Genomic DNA, 16,212 nt, shown 5'->3' with positions numbered 1-16,212 from the left:
TCTCTTTATTTGGTCACGTTGGTTACAGATGGGTCAATGTTATCTTTTCAGAAACTCAGCTTTTTATTTCATTGATTTCTCTATTTGTCCATTTCCTATTTTATTAATTTATGTTCTTCATTTTTTCTTCTGCATACTTTGGTTTTAATTTACTCTCTTTCTGGGTTCTTAAGGTCAAGCTTAACACATTGTTTTTTAAATTTCTCCTTCCCGGGGTGCCTGGGTGGCTCAGTCGGTTAAGCGTCCCACTTTGGCTCTGGTCATGAACTCGTGGTTTGTGAGTTTGAGCCCCGCATCGGGCTCTGTGCTGACAGCTCAGATCCTGGAGCCTGCTTCGGATTCTGTGTCTCCCTGTCTCTCTGTTCCTCCCCTGCTGGTGCTGTCTCTCTGTCTCTCTTAAAAATAAATAAAGAATTTTAAAAAATTAAAAAAAAAAATAAATTTCTCCTTCCCAATAAAATCATTTCTAATAAGTCACTTGTTAGAAATGATCTTATTTATAATAAATAAATTTGCAGAGAGGGCTCAGGAGGAGTGTAAATGGGATCCCAAAGCCCCGGGGTACCTGCAATGGTCAGTAGACTCTGAGATGGCCCCCCGCGGCCCCCCCCCCCCCCCCGCCACCAACCTGGTTTCCTTGGCCTGCTGTAATCTTCTCTTGAGGTTTCTCTTTTAACCGATAGAATATGGCAACAATGAGTGGATGTCCCCTCTGTAACTAGATCACAGAAGAGTGTGGCTTCTGTCTGGTCAGAAGGCCGGTTCTTTCGCCCTTGTGGCTTGTCTCCTTTGCTGAATCACTGTTCTCAGGAAGATTTATGTGGCCAGGAACTGAGGGAGTCTCTAGCTAGCAGCCAGCGAGGACTAAAGGCTCTAGGTCCCAGAGCCTGCAAGAAACGGAATCCTTGCGTAAGTCAAGCAGGTGAGCATAGCAGCCGATCTCCGCCTCCCACCCCTCCAAGCCCTGAGACAGCTGTGGCCGTGGGAGAGCCCCTGAGCCAGACCACCCAGCCGAGCCGTGCCTGGGTTCCTGACCCACAGAAACTGAGATAGCAAATGTTCTCGGCCACTGTATGGCACGTGATTTGTTACGAGGCAATAGCTAACCAGGATGTGGGCTCTGTTAAGGTTTTTGACTACAGTGTTTCACCCCTTTCAGTTTAGAACATTTAGCATATATATATATATATATATATATTTTTTTTTTTTTTTTTTTTTAAGATTTTTTTATTTAAGTAATCTTGACACCCCACGTGGGGCTCAAACTCACAACCTTGAGATCAAGAGTCTCACACTCCACCTGCTGAGCCAGCCAGGTGCCCCTAGAACATTTAGTATTTTCCCCATTACCTCTAAAATACTCTTCATGTGAGACAGTGTGTAAGTGCTTTGGAAGAAATGTGCTTGTAGTGATAAATATCTTGACACAGAAGCTTACGTTCTAATTCGTGTTTTAAAATATCAGATGATGGCAAATCTTTCATAAGGTTGATTTCCCCAACTCTGAGGACTTCCCCTGGAAGATCACTGGAAACTATGAGAAGTAAGTGAGTTCATAAAACTTGGGAAGAAAGTGGTTTTCGTCCAGGAGCAGCTAATTGAGGGTGTGGTCGTTCCTCTTTGGCAGCTTTCTGAGGTTGTTAAGCTGATGCCGTCTGTGTTGAGTGCGTCATCCTCTGTCCTTAAAATGCCAGAAGCGGTGGCCCAACTGCACACGAAACCCGGCGAGTGGCACAGGTGCAGCAGTGGCCCCCCGCGGAGAAGTGCCCGCTCACGGCCTGTTACCTCGAGGCCGTCCTGCGACCCGGTGGCTGTTGACCCAGCCCGCAGACGGAGCTCTTGTGCCCAGGAAGGGCCTTCCACCCCTCCTCAACCTTGGGGTTGGTCCCCTGGCCTAAGGCTGGTTCCTGGGCCCCTTTGTCTCCTCTGCCCCTCCTCCCAGCTGGCCGCCCTGGGGCTGTGCTCTTCTCTGTAAAACACCAGCTTGGGTTAGATGAGGGTCCGGGCCTTGGGACCCAGTGTGCTCTGAGCTGTCTGTCTCGGGGTACCTTTGATGCCTGTAGAAGCTGAACTTGGCTGTGGAGAGGCCGGATGCTGTGGAATTCAGAGCCCGCCCCCCCCGGGAAGGCGAGAGCTAAGGGGCTCAGGGAAGCTAGCTCTGGACCTGGGCTGTGGGAGTGTGACTGCTTAGCTGCTCTGTGCAAGGCTGTTTCTGGCTTTTCATTTGCATGATTTGCTCACGGGGCGCAGATTTCCTGACCCTCTGTGGTGGTGGGGTGGGGGGAGCCTTCCAGCCAGCTGCTGGCTGTCGGAGGAGCCTGTGCTGCGGTCTGCGTCTCTGTAGCCTTAAGTACCTCTGCGGGTCCCCACACCGCCTTCTCTGAAACGGCCCACGGAGCTGGTGTGGATGAAGCGCTTGGACTGGAGTCTGACTGTCTGAGGCGCTTAACCTCGTCCGCTCTCCCCGCCCTGAGCCCCTTGGGTGTCCAGCTCCGCCCGCCAGGTGACTCACGCCGGGCCACTCCCGCACGTGTCCTGCCCACTTGCAGGTGGCGGTATAGATGTGACGAGGCACGGCCAGGCTCATTTATCTGGCCTCTTAGAGCTCACGCCTGCGGGGATGCCCAGCTGTCCGCAGACTCGCCGTGGGCACCCGGGACCCTTCCTCGCGTGTTCCCACAGGTCACCCGCCGTCGTGATCCCCCTCGGGGCAGGTTCACGCTTCCCCCACGCCCGGCGTGGAGCCACCCACTCTGCGTCTGCCGAAGGGTGGACTTGCTGGGGACGAAGCTGCCCTGCCCCGCACGCCCGCCCGTCCGAGCCCGAGGCCCGGCCGCCCGGCTGTCTGGCGCGTGGGTGAGGACTTGGGGCTCTCCGGGGAAGGGGCCTCTTGGAGCTAGGTGTTAGCGTCAGCGCGTGTCTGCCCCCGAATGGAGCCTCCCCGTGGCCCTGGGACACCCCGGGTGCACCTGCTTCAGTTGGGGGCCCCCCAGGATGGAGCAGGGACCAAGAGTCTCAGGTAGCCCAGCTGAGCCGCTGGCGGGGAGACGGGCGTCCTTCGGTCTCCCGGAGCGTCTGGCAAATGTTTCCGCATACTTGGCGTGCTGTTCTGTTGTCCTGACGGTGGGAGCCGCGGGCTTGGCCACAGCCCTGCCCGGTTTGTGACCACGGGGGCCCTTCCCTTCTGTTTGCTGCGGCTGCTGAGCCGGGTGCCCCACGGAGCTGCTCCGTGTCGTCGTCGGGTGATGCCAGCTTCTCCCTCTGCGTGGGCCTTTCAACCCCTCCTGGCCTTCCTGCCTGGCACCGCGGGTCCGTGGTGTGGGGGACCTCGTGAACCACAGGGCTGGCGTCCCCAACACAGAGGGGAGACATGGTGGGGCGCCTGGAGGGCTCAGTCAGTTGAGCGTCTGACTCTCGATTTCGGCTCAGGTCACAGTCTCATGGTTCCTGGGATCGAGCCTCGTACCGGGCTCTGTGCTGACAGCATGGAGCCTGCTTGGGATTCTCTCTGTCTCGCTCTGTCTCTGTCTCGCTCTTTCTCTCTCTCCCTCTGCCCCTCCCCAGCTCCTGTGCGTGCACGCTCTTTCTCAAAATAAACTTAAAAACAAACCAAAAAAAAGACGACACAGTGCCCTCCACCCACTCCTCCCAGCAGAGAGGACAGATGTGGCAAAGGTGGCTGTGACTTGGTGCTCAGAGGATGTATCCTGTGCGCGGTGTCCCCGGGGGAATGACCGTGCCGATGCCCGTGATGATTCTTACCGTGGTCCCTGACGGCGCGAAGGTGGGAGGGTTTGTCCCTTCCCTGCTGGCTGTCCACCGCATGGAAGTCCGTGCCGGTGGCCACTGAGGACAAGCAGGCCTCTCTCCGGGAGGCGAGGAGAGCACTGCCGCGTGCTCTTGATCTGAGGCCGCAGAGATGGTTCGGAGCGAGCCGTGGAGTTCTTCCCATCTTCGGGGGGCCGTGCCCCATCAGGGGGACACCGGAGCGTGCCTCTCCAGCCAGCGGTTGCCCCGATTGGCCCAGCAGCTCCATAGTGCCCTGCTTGCGAGGTGTCCGCGTCCTCAGTCCGGGCTCTCCCTGTCTTGGGCACCCGGGCGCGGCGCACCTGTTGCCGGAAGCCAGCCCTTCTGGTGTTTTTTTAGGCCTGACGTAATTCTGTGGCATCCCGAAGAGTGGTGGCTTTTTCACAAACGTACCTTCTGTTTTGTTGAAGTAATAACTGTCATAGTTGAATTTGTCAGCGGGATCTGAACAGGTCCTCTGAAAGCCAGCCAGATGGGCTTGGCAGATGTTAGGGGCGCAGGGAGACACCTGACAAGGACTCATGTCCTCCCCTGGGAGGGGCTCCCGTCCCCTGGTCTGGGACCCAGGCAGCCCGGGTCTGCAGTGCATCTCCGCGTTTTAAAGTCCAGTAAGCGATGGCCATTGGGACCCACGTTTAAGGTGAAAGCGTCCTTCCTGGTGTGTCTGTCGGTGTAAGCTTGGCCCCATGGGTGGTGCCGCGGCTTCCCAAATACCCGGGGAAGCTGAGTGGGCGTGGCCGCATGGACCAGCGACCCAGTGACCAGGTGGCACTTGCCACCACTCCCTGGAGCTCCAGCAGGCGACAAACCAAGTAAACTTTCATTCTTGCGAGAACTTCACGTTCTTTTATGGAACCGGTGTCTGTTCCCGGGTCCCGGTGCGGCGGAGGGCGATGGTCTGTCGGTCTGTTCTCGATGCTGGATTCCCCACCTTCCACTGCGGCTTTTCCTTCCTGTGCTGAACGTCCCGTGTAGGAAGGCGGTGTCGAAATGTCCCAGCCGGTAGCCAGGCACGTCCATGGTGTAGTGTGGAAGCCAGCTGGGCTGGCCGGTTGCAGTCCCAGATTGGAGAAATTGGAAGGATTATAACTCCGGTATTTGTTTTGCTCCATACATTCTGTTTGTCACGTGGGCTGGATCCCCTAGAAGTAGGGGGCCTTCCAGGCGTCGTCCCACGCACCCTTCGCAGCCGCACAGCTTTGTTTTCCTCTCACAGTAAACGTGGGTCTTGCGGGTTTTATTTTGGGTGGTGCATTGTCTCCTGTGATCTCGGCTAAGTGCACGTGTGGTGAGGAATGGACTTGGCGAGACTGCTCGGTTTCCATGACGATGGAGCCCATGTGTCCTCGTGTCATTCTGTGAAGGACGGGACCCTCGGCCTGCGCATTTGCCGCGGGGACCTGCTGGGGAGTCAGATGCCAAACTTTTTCCACAAGAGGTGAAGAAGTTTAATAAGTGCCAGTTTAAATCCAAACGCTCTAAACTGTGTGTGTGTGTGTGTGTGTGTGTGTGTGTGTGTGTGTGTGTGGCTGTGGCTGTGGCTGTGGCTGTGGCTGTGGCTGTGGCTCTCCAGGGACGTGCGCTCCTGAACACCAGGTAAATGGAAAGAGCACCACAGCACGCGAAAGTTCTGCCAAGGAAAGCTGCTGTCCCTGCTTACCTGGCTGGGTAAAACGTCAGGTCTCAAACAACTGCTTCCTTCTCTAAAAGGGGGCTCTAGACTAGAAGTGAGTGTCCTTCCCAGGTGCTGGCACGGTGTTGCTGAATTGGGGAGCTCAGTGGGGAGCAGAGGAGGTGGATGGGGTGCGGGGACAGCGGAGGGATGGTGTGGGGCCGACCCTTCCTTCGCGGCCCTGCGCCCCAGGCGTCCAGCCGGCTGTAGAAGGGCACAGCGTGGGCATGAAAGGGACAGTCGGTTCCCCGTGGAAGATGTCCACCAGCAGCCCCTGAGCACTGTCCATGGAGCCCACCCAGATCAGCCTGCAGTCCGTGCCCACTGTGGTTCTGAACCCTTCCTTGCTCACAGGGGAAGCTGTCTTTTTTCTTAATGTTTATTTTTGAGAGAGACAGCAGATGTGAAGCAGACTCTGTGCTGACAGCAGAGAGCGCAATACGGGGCTTGAACTCACAGACTGTGAGATCATGACCTGAGCCGAAGTTGGACACTCCACCGACCTAGCCACATGGGCACCCCCCCTTTTTTTTTCTTAGAACAAGTGTGAACAGGGGGCGAAAGGGCAGAGGGAGAGAGAGAATCTCAAGGAGGCCCCATGCTCCGCACAGAGCCCGTCTGGTGTCCATCCCATGACTGTGGGATCACGACCTGAGCCGAAATCAAGAGTTGGATGTTTAACCTACTGAGCCACCCAGGCACCCCCTTTTTTGGGGGGCGGGAGGAGGGTGTCTTTAAATTTAAATTTGATTTCTCTTGAATCAGTTGCATTTCCACCAAGCTCAGATTTCCAGAGTCCCAATTTTTCAGCCTGAGATTTCCATCCTCCTGCCCCCAACCTCCAGGTTTATCCCCGGAGGCAGAGCCAGCTTCTTGCGCCTCCTTCCGGAGACTTCCCACAGGCAAGACACGAGACCAATGGCTCTGTGACTCGCTGTCTCCAGCAGTGGCTCCTGAGGCGCATCCAAAGCAGTTCTTCTGGGATAAGGATCCCAGTTCCAGGTCAAAGCACAAAGCCTGTCTGCGGTGGCTCTGGTGCCTTGCCGGGTGGCCCAACCCCGCTCTTCCTGGGATTTTCCCATCGGTCTTGCGGCTTGTCCCTGGTCCCTTCAGAGTCCCTGCCATCCCTTCCTCAGCTGTCCAAGAGCCGGGTTTCTTAGCCACTGTATACCCACCCCACTTACTGAACAGTTCAGCTTTTGGAGGGGGCTTTTGTTTTAATGATGATTTGTTTTTGAGAGAGAAAGAGACAGAGAATGAGCAGGGGAGGGGCAGAGAGAGAGGGAGACACAGAATCCGAAGCAGGCTCCAGGCTCTGAGCTGTCAGCACAGAGCCCGACGCGGGGCTCGAACCCACCAACAGTGAGATCATGACCTGAGCTGAAGTCTCTTAACTGACCGAGCCCCCCGGGGGCCCCCGGAGGGGACTTCTAAAGCTGCATTCTCAGGCCCCGGGCTCAAAGATTCAAATACAGGACGTCAGAGCGGCACCTCCAAGGCCGTGTTCCGGTGTTTGTTTTGTTAGTGCTGAGGCGGCTTCAGCCCTTCTCGGAAGGAGGGACTGCCCCGTGGTCTGCGGGCGCAGGAGGGGCTGCCCCGGAAGCTGCTGCAGAACGCTCCTCCGCTCGCCTGGCCCTGTAGGTGCACTGTCTGTGCCGCGTGTGTGCGCATGCGCGGGTCTGTGCGCCTGCTGGGTGGTCAGAATCCAGTAGAAACGTGCGGTGACCCGTAAGCCTGGGGAAGCACCTGTCCCCGAGCCCTGCACAGCCCTGGCTGAAGACCAGGTGGCCGTGCCCCTCCTGGGCCTGTTCCCATCCGGCACCCTTCCCTGGGAAGGCGATGTCTCCCCACCTCGTGGTTTGCCTCTTGCTTTAGGGTGTCTCCTCCAGGGAAGAGGAAAGTCATATAAAAGTTGCGGCCTCTCAGTTTGACTAATGAGTCAGAACTGGGTTGTCATTACAAGATCCTAATTCGTGGGGAAAGTGAGGTTTCGTCTTCTCTACTTGGTCCAGGATGCAGGGTAAAGCTTGATGTGCGGCCTTTGCATGTCTGCTAATAAAAAAACCCCAGGCTTCCCCCCTTTGCATTGTAGCTTAACGTGAGCCAGGATTCCCAGGCTATGATTTGTTGTTATTCGAAGCCCACCTTTTCTTCCTGTGGGAAAAGACTACCCTTTAACAGCCTGCCTTAAGGAAAACATTTGAAGTCTGAGTGCTTTAAGTGCTAGTTATTTTCTTCCACACCCTGGATTGTTCAGGGAGGGGGATGTTGGCGGCGGTGCTGGCCCAGGCGGCAGTCGGAACATGACCCCGTCGGATCTGTGCCCTGCCCTTGGGGGAGCCCCGTGCCCTGTCCTGCAGCCGCTGCCAGCCAGTGCCGCTGACTCTCAGTGTGAGGTTGGCAGTCGGCAGGATGCAGCGCCCGTGAGAACGGAGAGACAGGGTCACGCTGCATCCAAAGTGAAAACGCATCCGGTTACCTTGCGTGCACGCGCGTGTGTGCGTGGATGGACTCCACGTGTACCTCCTGCGTCCTCCTTGAGTGAGCTCGTGTGTTGTTGAACAGGTCGTGTTCCTGTGTTTCCTGCAAGATGCATCCAACTTGGAGCTCCCAACAGGTGTGCTTAGACCTGGGCAGCGACTGTTGCCTCGGAGGTGGCAGGTTATCTTAACGGTGTACTCTCTCCATTTCAAACGCACTTGCCGCCTTTCTAGGAGTTCCCTTCGAAAGGGTCCAGTGAAACCTTTGTATTTTGTCTGAAGGTACCGGTGGCCCGGGGCCTTTTGTTGATAGCACTCTTGGTTGGTTTTCCTATTTTGAAAAAGCAGACCCAGCAGCCAGCTATCCCGTTTCCTTTGTGCAGGAGGCGTTTCTAAGGCACACCTGCCCCAGTTCACGCAAGCTGTAGTGTCCGTGGTGCTCAAGGGGGGCCCTGCAGAAATCCACTAGGGCCCCACTCACCTCGGGACCTAGACAGCCGACCCCCAGGACACGAGAGGAGTCGCGTCAGATGCCCCGGTGCTGGCCTGGACTCTTGCTTCTTTTTTTTTTTTTTTAATTTTTTTTTTCAACGTTTTATTTATTTTTGGGACAGAGAGAGACAGAGCATGAACGGGCGAGGGGCAGAGAGAGAGGGAGACACAGAATCGGAAACAGGCTCCAGGCTCTGAGCCATCAGCCCAGAGCCCGACGCGTGGCTCGAACTCACGGAGCGCGAGATCGTGACCTGGCTGAAGTCGGACGCTTAACCGACTGCGCCACCCAGGCGCCCCATGGACTCTTGCTTCTGCTGAGGTGTGGGCACACTGGTTGGCAGAATGCACATAGAGGCTGGGGTCGGAGTGGTGTCATTTGAGGCATATTTCGAAGAATCAGGTGGCCATGTCAGCCTGAAGAAGTGATAGCTTGGGGAAGCTGGAGGTCTTGTCCCTGAGCACCTGGAAAATGGGCAGGTAGCAGAGGCAGGAGCTATACGTCTGGGGCCCAGAACCCAGGGCCAGGAGACCAGCTGCCCAGCTTATACGTGAGTGTGCACCCGTCAGCCCATCTGAGGTCATGTGCACAGGCCCTCCAGCACCGGGGCACGAGGACCCTCCCTGTCACCGTGGGCAGGAAGCCCTGGGTGGTGTGTGGGAACCTCCCCCGCATAGAGGGTCTGTTGTTTAGGCAGAGCGCAGGTTGGAGTTTGTGGGTTTTAATTCTGCATTCCACTCTCTGGTTTTTCTCTGACAGCTGGAAGACCATCAGTCCTGGTGCAGCCCCCCCCCCCCCTTCAGGTTGTTGAGGCTCCTTATCTGACAGCTCTCGGATCAGTGGAAACTGATGCGGTACAAGCCTGGGGGGACTTTATGAGCAGGCTCTCTGGGCGTCCTTCCTGGCGCTTGGCTCAACCCTTGGCTTATCTGTGGTTGCGGGTCTGCAGGGCCCCAAGGGCAGAGGCAGGTCGGCCGGCCCCCCACAGCGCCCCCTGGGTTTTGTCCCCGGTGTGTGCACCCAGCGTCTAGCATCCCGCCTCGTTGGGGGGGAGGCGAGCCCAGGCCGCTCCCAGCTGGGATGTGGGGCACAGGCGTCTAGGGCTTGATTGTTCCCTGAGTGGGGAGTGCTGGGCTCAGTGCCCTCCCCTCACCCCAGGAGCTTCACCGAGCGAGGAGGCAGGCGCACCCAGCGTCGCCCGCAGGGTGGGCCGCGGCGCTGGAGGCAGGGAGGGCGAGGACGGTGGATGCCTGAAATTGGACAGCCCCTCGAAGACGTTAGTCTAAGCAAACAATCCAGATGCAAAGGGACAAATCCTGCGTGATTGCCCTTCTTTGAGGGACCCCGAGGGGTCCAGTTCATAGAGACACAGAATGGAGGGTGGGGGACGGGGGCGGGGGGGGGCTGGGCGTTAGTGATTAATGGGGACAGTTTGGGTTTTGCAAGATGAAAGCGTGCTGGGCGGACGGACAGCGGCGATGGCTGTGCGGCAGCGCGACCGTATCCGACGTCCCCGAACCGCACGCCGCGAAACGAGTCAAGCGGTCAGTATTATCTGTCTTTTACCACAGTTTTCAAAATGTGGAAAAAAATAGGACGGGCCCCACAGAACGTCCAGCTAAACACTGGGTTTCCTGCTGACGCGAGACTGAGGAAGCCTGAAGGGTGGCACAGGGCCCGGGCTTGGAGACGGCTGACTGCCTGCGCTCTCCAGTGCTGGAGAATTCCACCACCCGCGGGCATGCTGTCCTCGCCTGGGACTCCCGGGAAAGACCCCCCCCCCCGCCCCCCCGGGGTCAGGGGACCCTCACCGTGCCCCCGGAGCACCGTCCTCACGGACTGTGGAAACAGGCCACGTGCCAGAAGGAAAGGCGTGTACGTAGGCGGGAGCTGGTGAGAATCTCCTGAATTTTGACCAAAATAATTGAAAAACTCTGTGTAAGACTGTTTTGTTTGGATTGGGAAGTCGGGATTTCCTTGTGTTTCAGATCATTGTTATTTTAGAAACAATGAAACGTCAGCTGTGGTCATTTTTCCCAAGGAGTTATGAAGCCTGTTCCTCTTTGCTCAGCGCCCACGGAGCGCCTGCCTGCTTGGTGCTGGGCCCGGCCCCAGCGTGGAGACCGCCGCCGCGGTGGCCGGGTTACAGTCGCACGGAGCTGAGGCCGTGTGGCCACGACAGTTGGCTGAGGTCAGGGGTTTGGGAGTAAATGCGCAACGCCGGAGCCCTGGTTCCGGGGATCAGATGTTTCCAGATCAGGGAAGGCCCGCACGGAGGCGCGATCTGTCCAATGAGCCGGGCTCCAGGGCGTGCCCGTGCTGGGTGCTCCGCCAGGGCCTGGTGAGGGTTGTGATTGATGGGTCGGAGGAGCAAGGTTAGGAAGGACAGTTAGGGGACTAGCTGTGGCCTGCCCTGTTGAAGGCAAGCATGGGAACAGCAAAGACAGGAGGCTGCCCTCCCGGGCACAGGGGACAGGAAGTCAGCAGGCCGTGGAGAGACACTGGGCCTCCTTGTTGCAAAGAGTAAGTAGAGGTCAGTGGGTGAAGCAAGGGTGAGTCAGCGCATTCTGGGCTGTGACTTGTGGGGGGAGTCGTAGAGAGTGTGGCGTGCCCAGTGGCACAGGGGTGGAGGCTCACTGCAGAGTGAGTGATGTGAGCCGAGATCTGACCTCTGGGAGGCAGGGGTCAGATCACAGGAGACCTTAAGTGCCACTCCAAGGAGGTTATTTACAGAGAAACCTGGGCAGTTCCGCCTTTCTTCAGTATTGAGCATATGAGCACTGGTAAGGCAGGAGGTTTTTAGAGGGCTTGTTTGTTTGTTTGTTTATTTTTGAAAGAGCGTGTGTGTGCGCGCGTGCACACTTGTGCGTGATCAGGGAGGGGCAGAGAGGAGGAGAGACGGAAGCCCACGCAGGCTCAGTGTGGAGCTGGACATGAGGCTTGGACTCAGCGAACTCTGAAATCATGACCAGAGCTGAAATCAAGAGCCGGACACTTAATTAACCAACCGAGCCACCCAGGCGCCCCATAGAAGTTTTAATAGTAGGCGACATACCATCGCCGTTTCCAGACTTAGCAGACTGGTTCTCAAAACTGTGGTGACTGTACGCGGAGCATATGCACACGCGGTCCAAGAGGACGGAAGAAGCGAAGCTAGCCGTTCCTCAGAAAATGATGGTTGAACTTCACAGCGAAAGCCAAAAAGAAGTTAAATCCATCTTAACCAAACATTACAAACGTGTTGAAAACATAAGCCACCAGGCGGCCCCACTCCCCGAGTGTGGGTTTGGGGTGACCTGTGGCACCCGTGTGCTCCTCAGGTGAGCACAGCTGAGTGTCTTCCTGATTGTCTCCAGAGGGGTGTTCAAGGCTGACTTCGCAAGGGAAGCACTGTAAATGTGCAGCATTTTCCTTAAACATGTATCAAAAAAAATAGGAGAATCCCAGAGAGGCTTAACAATTTTTTTAAAGTTTATTTATTTATTTTGAGGGAGAGAGAGAGAGAGAGCAGGGGAGGGGCAGAGAGAAAGGGAGAGAGAGAGAGAGAGAGAGAGAGAGAGAGAATCAGCACAGAGCCCCATGCGGGGTTTGAACTCATGAACCGTGAGATCATGACCTGAGTTAAAGTCAGATGCTGAACTGACTGAGCCAGGCGCCCCGGTTTGTCCCCCATTTATTTTTTTTTTTATTATTATTTTTTTTAATTTTTTTTTTCAACGTTTATTTATTTTTGGGACAGAGAGAGACAGAGCATGAACGGGGGAGGGGCAGAGAGAGAGGGAGACACAGAATCGGAAACAGGCTCCAGGCTCTGAGCCATCAGCCCAGAGCCCGACGCGAGATCGTGACCTGGCTGAAGTCGGACGCTTAACCGACTGCGCCACCCAGGCGCCCCTTGTCCCCCATTTAAATGAAGAATGGATATGGATGTATCTTCCAGCTTGTGAACTATTTGGGGACATCACAGAAAGCTCAGTATGACGTTGAGAATCCAAAGTAACTTTGTTACAAGTGCTGCATCTGCAACTCTGGACGGAGGTCGGTGGGTCACAGAATGGAAAACGGGGTGGAGAGACTGAAGATCCGAATTTCAGCTTGCGGTGACCAGGGCTGGACGAGGGCGGAGTCCGGCGGGGACTCTCCGTGGTCGGTTCAGCTGGCTCTGCCCGCCCGTGGGCCTGCATTTCCCAGCCGGAGTCGCGGGCAGAGCAGGACGGGGGCTGGTGGAGGGGTGGGGGGTCCGGCATTTCTCACTTTTAGCCAAGTTACGTTCTACTTTAAGTTCCTCTTAGACTTACACCTGTGTACATTTTGCTGTCATTTTAAACCATGACTAAGGACAATTGCTGCCTGTTTTGGTGGTAGTTTTGACCCAGCAGCAGTTTTGTGCTGCGCCCCACGCTCTTCCTGTTCCGCGAGCCCCGGGGAGGCCCGGGCTCCGAACACTTCCCTGTTGTCACAGCAGGCCCCGGGCCCGTAGCTTGCTCATCAGTTACTAGCCGTCCCGGAGAGCCCCCGCGGGGGGAGCGGAAGGCCTTCGCTTCCCCATATTCTGTCCACACTTGCCAGGTTGTGACAGCCAAGCAGGATTTAACCGGGCCAAGCTGAATGTGCGGGCTGTGTAGACGCAGCCGCGTTGTGGGTTTGGGTGCTTTTTCTCTGTGCTGCTGTGACCTGACACTCAGGATTTATAGACGGGGCTCACGAGCATCTCCTGCAAGGTGGGGGTGGTGTCTGAGCAGAGTAGGGGCCCCGCTGCTGGTTTCCTTCCGACTGGTGTTGGCAGGTGCTCCCGCGGGGCGGGACCCCGGCCTCCGCAGGTCCAGAGAGCGGAGCCAGAGTGCGCGGGTCGCCTGTGTCTCTGGGCCCCGGCCTTTCGCCTTCACTGGAGGCGAGGCGGTGTGCACCCTCCTGTCCTTGCCAGAGGGCAGGCCGGCGCTTAGAGGGCCGGCCCCCACACGGCAGCGCCCCGGGAAGCTAGCTGCTGGGAGGAGGCCTCTGAACCGAGCCCGGTGTGGGGAGCCGGACGAGCACCGTCAGGAGGCCAGTCTGTCAAGGCCCTAGTCGTGGCCACGCGGAGGGGAGTTTTCTAGAGGCAAGCTGTCCCGTCTGTTCGGGACCTGGGCTCGTAGCTGGCGTGTTTTCCGACTGCTTTGGGAAGCCTTTCGTGGTGAACGGCAGGTATAGGTGGGGAGGCCAGGCCACGTGGGACGCTGAGGGTGGTAACAGGAGGCGGATGTCACGGTGGGGAGGGGCCTCACGCCAGAGCCTGCCTTCCTCGCTGGGCCTCGCCTCACCTGCTACCTTTCAGTCCCCGGAGGTCCCGGACGAGGCTGGCTAGTGTGGGACGTGATGTGGCTCCGTGTTTTCCTTTGGTCCTTTTCTCTGGAGCAGGCTGGGCCGGCCCGCCTGAGGCTGAGTGCTGCTGGGGGGCCGGGCCCGGACCGCTGAGCCCACGCTGAGCCCACGCTGAGCCCACGGTGGCCGGGCCCCGCGCCTGCGAGCTCGATGTGCAGGCCTGCAGTCCTTGGGTTTGTCTGTGGTGGGGGCTGTTCTCGTGACCTTGAGGGTGCTTCTCAGCCTCCAGTGAGCTGCAGTGTCTACTTCTTGGTTTTAAAAACTCCACTTGACAGCATCTTGTTTCGACAGTCTGTGTTCGACTTGCAGGCACCGCTGCCTTCGTTCAGCCCCCAGGTGTCGCTGTCCCATCCTCGAGGCGACTACAGCGAGGCCCCAGGAGCTGCTGGAAACCCCTCCGTGTCCTCCTGGAGCCGGAGGTGCCTACCACAGTGCCTGGGTCCCTGTCACTCACCTGTTGCCCGCACAGGGGCATGTGGTCGCCCTGTTACCATTTTTCGGGCCAATTTCTTCCAGGAATTAAGGAAAACGTCAGTGTCCCCATGGCCTAGGCATGAAACTTTTTAGGCGTCTGGTCTCACAGAAGGAGGCCAGGGAGCCCGGTGGGGGGCCGCTGTGGTCCACGGTGGAGCGTCTGAGAACATGCTCGGGGCGGGGGGAGGGGAGTGGTTCCCAGAAGAGGGGGGCTTGGCTTCGGCTCTGCCCCTCCAGCCCCCCGCCCGGCCTTCCTCTGGGAACTGGGCCCACACTGGGCCCCCGAGCTGCCCTCAGCCGTGTTTGTCTATGACTCGGGGTGCATCCCGTGGGTACATGGGGCTGCCAGGTCAGTGGCGGGTGTCTTCCAGGCGCCCGACTGTCTTCCCACGGGCCTTCCAGACAAAGGGCTGGGTGCTCCCGGGGTGACCCACGTTCCCTTGCAGCAGCGGAGGCACACGGGAGCTTCCTGTTCCAGAAATGGTCCCCTCCCAGGGAGGCTGATTTCAAGGAGTAGGTTTAGGACTCACACTGTGTGCAGGGCCGGCCGGCTGGCCGGCACCCATATGTCCCGTTTCCTGAGAGCAAGTGGACTCCCAGAGAACTTGAGCTCTCGAGGTGTCCTCCCAGCATCTTAAACTCCCTGCCCCCCTGAGAGCTTGACAGGGCTGCAGGGACACGGGAGGGACGCTCGTGTTTGGAGCGGCCCCGTGCCAGGTACTGAGCTATGCACTCTGTCTTCCTGTTGAATCTTCAGACGTCCCACCTCTGTCCGTATGTCTAGGTTACATGGGGGACAGGGTGTTCAAGGCCGGGTGCTCCCAGAGCCTCGGGCTGCAGAGCCCACATGTCCCTCTGGAGCTCAGCGGAGCCTGCCCCTTCTCCCGTGAAGAATCTTTGCCCTCCTTCCAGGCCTGGGACGTCTCAGTGGGTGGCCGTTGGCTTCTGGAAGCCATGTGGCTGTGAGAGGTGGCCGCAACTTGCAGCTGACCTGACCCGGGAGCTCGGGCATGGCTGTGGGGTACGCCGTGCGTCTTGTGCACTGCAGGAAGCTTCTGGAGTCTTAGGCCAAGTGCGTTGTGGTTTCTTGTAAAACTCAGGTGACCTGGCTGTGCCATCATGAAGAGGCTTCTGCATTATGTTTTCTAGAGCCATGAGGCGGTTGTGTCAGTAGGAGGTGCTCCCGAGGGGTTCCGGGCAGTGGGAGGCTTGCGCCCCTAACTTTCCAGAGGTTCAGTGTCCCACCAAGCACATCCAGCCAGGCTGATGAGTCTCATCCTTGTTTGAAATAGGACCAGCGCCCCCCACGCGGAGGTGTCGGGAGCCCCTGGTGTGGGGCTGGGTTGGGGGGTGGGGCAGGCTGTGCACATTTATTCCCTGGAAACAGCTAGCTTCAGGGCCAGCACAGGGGCTGGAGAGTGCTTGTTTTACCAGAAGAAAGATCATTCAGAGAGTGCTGGAATTTAGTGGAGCCCTGGGTAAGTTTGAAGGACACAATTTCTGAAGTCCTGCCTTCGTCCAAAGTAACTTGTTCTGGGGCGCCCGAGTGGCTCAGTCAGTTAAGCCTCCGACTTCGGCTCAGGTCATGATCTCGTGGTTCGTGGGTTCGAGTCCCGCATTGGGCTCTGTGGTGACAGCTCGGAACCTGGAGCCTGCTTTGGATTCTGTGTCTCCCTCTCTCTCTGCACCCCCCCCCCACTCATGCTCTGTCTCTCTCTCTAAAATAAATAAACATTAAGAAAAAAATTTAAACAAACAAAGTAACTTGTTCTGACGTGGCACAGTGAGCCCCAGAGAGCCTCCTGGGCAACCCTCTAACCTTCTTTATAATCGACCCACAGGAAACCCCTGATGAACGAACTGACCGCTTTCCCGTCTGTCCCTGATCTTGAGGGGACCCTTGGGGGGGGGGGGGGGGGGGGGGGGGG

General features: G+C 57.5%; 1 protein-coding gene across 8 annotated transcripts in view; it reads left to right on the top strand.

The window, feature by feature from the left end:
- SLC45A4 (solute carrier family 45 member 4) overlaps positions 1–16,212 on the top strand; it is an 82,655-nt gene that overhangs the window by 48,320 nt on the left and 18,123 nt on the right. The gene's annotated exons all lie outside the window — the stretch shown is intronic.

The sequence above is a fragment of the Herpailurus yagouaroundi genome, unplaced genomic scaffold, assembly GCF_014898765.1.
Source record: "Herpailurus yagouaroundi ecotype Mexico unplaced genomic scaffold, PumYag 186, whole genome shotgun sequence".
NCBI classification, from domain to species: domain Eukaryota; kingdom Metazoa; phylum Chordata; class Mammalia; order Carnivora; family Felidae; genus Herpailurus; species Herpailurus yagouaroundi.
The sequence above is the reverse complement of the archived record's forward strand: the minus strand, read 5'-3'. Positions and strand labels throughout refer to the sequence as shown.